Here is a 5,000-nt window from a genome sequence, read left to right on the forward strand (position 1 = left end):
CTAGCTTGGGTGGAGAGTGGGTTTGGGCGTTGATCCTACACATCTATAGGTCTAGGGCAATGTCCTGCTAGGGCGTTGTCACTGTCCCTTGTCTAAGCCATTTATGAGCGCCTTTAAAAGCATTTGAAATAGACACCAATGTTTAATGTTCTTCTATTGATGTGTTTTTTCCCATTTGTATGGGGTAAGCACAGTTGCCTTCTTGTTAAAGGACTTTGCTTTGGCTTTGGGGTAGAACATAGTCCCGATCGGCTGCCCTGCCTGACATCGCTTAGACCCCGGTAGCGTATATTCATGTGTTGTACCAGACATCAGGAATCCTGGTGCGGTTAGGTAGACAGTTTGAGGTATTGTCTTCAATAACTCGTTTGCAGTAACGTTTAATGTTGTCCTTAATAGCTCGCTTCCAGTAACGTTTAATGTTGTTCTTAATACCTCGCTTGCAGTAACGATTAATATTGTCCTTAATAGCTCGCTTGCAATAACGTTTAATATTGTCCTTAATAGCTAGCTAGTAGTAATGTTTAATAGTGTCCGTAATAGCTCGCTCTCAGTAACATTTAATATTGTCCTTAATAGCTCGCTTGTAGTAACGTTTAATAGTGTCCTTAATAGCTCGCTCTCAGTAACATTTAATATTGCCCTATTATCTTGCTTAAAGTAACGTTTAATATTGTCCTTAATAGCTAGCTAGCAGTAATGTTTAATAGTGTCCTTAATAGCTCGCTTCCAGTAACGTTTAATGTTGTTCTTAATACCTCGCTTGCAGTAAAGTTTACCCCGTTCGTGATGAATCTTCATTTACTGACGCTGGTGCAGTAAGCAATTAGGGTTGTGAAACCATGAGGAGAAATGTTTTCTCCTTTGATTAAATGTTTTATATAAGACTTTCATCTAAATGGATATAAATGAGGATGGGCTTAAGAAAAATAAAAAATAAATGAAAAGAGATCTTCTCATCTTATGTGTTCTGGATATGTGGATTTCTGGTACGAATTCCATAATAAAACTGATTGAAAAAACGAAGTGTTTTCTTGAGTTTAATTACGCCTTCGCCAATGAGATATCATGCGTGCTAGAGAGAGAGAGAGAGAGAGAGAGAGAGAGAGAGAGAGAGAGAGAGAGAGAGAGAGAGAGAGAGAGAGAGAAAGAGAGGTGGTTCCTTACTTTGATCCACCGTGTTTTACTTTCTTCACATATTCCATGCAGCAATATTTAGAAAATGTTATTTTCCTTATTTTTTGGGCATCAAAACATTCCTTTACCCACTAATATGTCCATGGCAATTGTCATGAAACAACAACAACAACAAAGAAATGCATTTCTATTAGAATACATGAAAGTTATTAATTAGTAACTAGTACACCCTAACCGTCAAAGAGACGTCTAAAAATTTAGATAGATGTGCACACACACACACACACGCACATGTACACAAATGTACACACAGATTCAACCCTCCACATACCATTCGCCTTTCTTGACTACAGCACGCTGGTTCAGGAATTTGCTCGGGGTACCCCCCTCTCACCATGGCATGACTACTTCCTCTCCCCCAGAGCGAGGAAAGAAAAAAAAAAAATATATATATATATATATATATATATATATATATATATATATATATATACATATATGTATATATATATATATATATATATATATATATATATATATATATATATATATATATATATATATATGTATATATATATATATATATATATATATACATATATGTATATATATATATATATATATATATATATATAGATATATAAAAACATATGTATATATGTATATATATATATATATATATATATATATATAAACATATGTATATATGTATATATACATATGTATATATATATATATATATATATATATATATATATATATATATATATATATATAAACATATGTATATATGTATATATACATATGTATATATATATATATATATATATATATATATATATATATATATATATATATATATATAAACATATGTATATATGTATATATACATATGTATATATATATATATATATATATATATATATATATATATATATATATATATATGTATATTTATATATATATATATATATACATACATGTATATATATATATATATATATATATATATATATATATATATATATATATATGTATATATATATATATATATATATATATATATATATATATATATATATATATATGTATATATACAAAGTTAATTATCACGCAGAATCCTTATAATATTTATCTATTTTTGTCTATCTATCACAGAAAATCTAATAATATTTCAATCCCATTTCTACTCCTTTCAGAAGTTTCTATTGAATATAACAGGGGTTCTCAACCTTTTTGGCCCATGCACCCCTTTCACCATTTGCAATGATGTCATTCCCCCCCCCCCCCCCCCCGCTTCCCGTATTTTCCAAATTTGTCTGTCTGAAAAAGTGCACTGTATATAATATGCAAATATTACTAAAAATCCTTTTATTTTCTATTTTTCAAACGGTATTATACATTTAAAGCTTTACATGGATTATTTTTATAATGGAATATTACAAATTATATGCAAATTGAAAATATCGATAGATATATAAAATTTGAATGAAAGTAAAATAGTTTTTTTTTAGATTTATAAGAACTATTTAACAGGCCAAACTGAAGCTGATGCAACAAACAAAAAGTTCGATAGGGTAACAAGATATTATAAATCTGTAATCATTTTTATTCAGAAGATTACATTTCATCGATTGACGAAACCTGTGATTGTTTTTTCTTAGCCAATTCTGGGATACGCGGATGAGTGCTTGAAAGAGCACAACGCAGGTCATTTTCTACCTCTAGTCTACTGCGCTGCTTCGTTTTAATTTGTAACAGGGTTGAAAAGCCTGACTCACAAAGATGTCGATACAACCGGAAGCAATACACGGATAGCCATTTCTGCCACTTTTGGGTAGGAATCGCACATCAGAGGCCAAAATTCTTTTATTGATTTCTCATCGAACATATCTCTTACACCTGAATCACTTTTTAACTCCAAAAACTCACCTTGACAATCATCAGGAACTTTTTCAACCGACAGTTTGAATGGATTTTCTGACTAAATCCAACTCATCATCACTAAGTTCGTGAAAATATCGTCTGAATTCATTTTCCAGTGATGTCAAATGCTACAAAATATCATTTTTTGCAAATTGTGGAAGCACCTTGTCTTCACCACAAACATCAAGATTGGATGACAGTTTCTCAAACATTACTACATTTTCTGCTTTTACCCTTTTCTTCTAATTTTCAGGCTTGCTCATGAAAGCTTCCAAGGCATCTACGAATTCTATAATGTCTGTATTCCTTCCTTGCATCTGAAGATTCAGTTTATTCAGTTGCTCAATTATATCAACAAAATAGGCAAGACGCATGACCCATTCCTCATCACTCAGCCAGGCAGGAAATTCTGTTTTACCTTGCACTTCAAAAAACAATTTGAGCTCATCTCTAAGCTCAAATACTCGCTCAGTTACATTTCCTCTTGAACGCCAACGAACATTTGTGTGAAAAAGAAGCGAATGATGGGTTGCATCCATATCAGTGCATAACTGCTTGAAAAGTCGTGAGTTGAGAGCCCCTCCTTTGACGAAATTTACAATTTTAATTGTTTGATCCACAACCTTCTCTAGTGAAGCAGGAAGTGTTTTTGAGGCTAGTGTCTGACGATGGCTCATACAATGAATGTCTTTCACTTTAGGAGCTAGCCTTTTCACACATACTTGGAATTCTGATTTTGTCCCTAACATAGCTGGTGCTACATCTGTACAACACCCACTGATATTATCCCACGAAAGATTTTCTGATTCAAAAAAAGATGAAACCTTCTCCAAAATATCAGAGGCCTTGGTAGTTAGTTCCAGAGGAGAACAAAAGAAAACTCCTCTTTAAATGAACCTGAGTGAACATACCTTGCAAACACCATCAACTGGGAACATGATGCCACATCAGTTGATTCATCAAGTTGAATTGAAAATAAGCTAAATGCTGAAGACTTTATCTCCTGCACAACTTGATCCTTGATTTTAGCTTCTCAGTTATTTATAGTCCATGAGTTCCCAACCTTGGAATTGCCAAGTAATTTTCTTGGAACCTACCTAACTCCCTAGCCATCTGCCTCTTCTTCAGTACCTTTAACAATCCTAGGATTAACTTGGGCGGTCACTTGTATATTACTGTCTAATCCATTTTTCCTGGGCCAGCACATGATATAATGCAAGCCCACGTGACAGGCTGGTTACGCCAAAGCCTATAATTGCTCTCCTCACCCATAAACTTACTTCGGTCACAATTCACCCCCTGAAAGCCCAAAATTCCCCCCTGGGGGTGAATTTCACCCCCATTGAGAACCTCTGGAATATAAGACGAAAAGAATGTGACTCCAAACCTTAGCCTATGTCCCAGATGGTCAGTTTTCCCAAGCAATTTTCTTACAGCTTTCCCGTTATCTCTTCCCTGCAGCTACTCCTGGTATCAGCCTTAACTGAATGAGAGATATTCTATGATCTCTTACGTAGTTCGCTTGTTCCCTGGAGCCTTTTCCTAAACGGGGGTATTCGGCTATCTCAAAAATGTAAGAATTTGCTTCTTTTAAAGTGTGGATAGAATACGGAGCTCATTCAAAAGTCTTAGAATTGAATACCATATAACATTAAGATTAATTTATCTAAATTAAATGTATGGACTTATATCCTCAACATCATCTCCTCCTAAGCCTATTGAAGCAAAGGGCCTTGGTTAGATTTTACCATTCGTGTCTATCTTGAGCTTTTTAATCAATACTTCTCCATTCATCATCTCCCACTTATCGCTTCATAGTTCTCATCCATGTAAGCCTGTGTCTTCTAACTCTTCTAGTGCCTTGTGGAGCCCAGCTGAAAGTTTGGTGAACTAATCCCTCTTGGGGAGTGCGAAGAGCATGCCCAAACCACCTTTAT

The sequence above is a fragment of the Palaemon carinicauda genome, chromosome 6, assembly GCF_036898095.1.
Source record: "Palaemon carinicauda isolate YSFRI2023 chromosome 6, ASM3689809v2, whole genome shotgun sequence".
In the NCBI taxonomy this organism is placed as follows: Eukaryota; Metazoa; Arthropoda; class Malacostraca; order Decapoda; family Palaemonidae; genus Palaemon; species Palaemon carinicauda.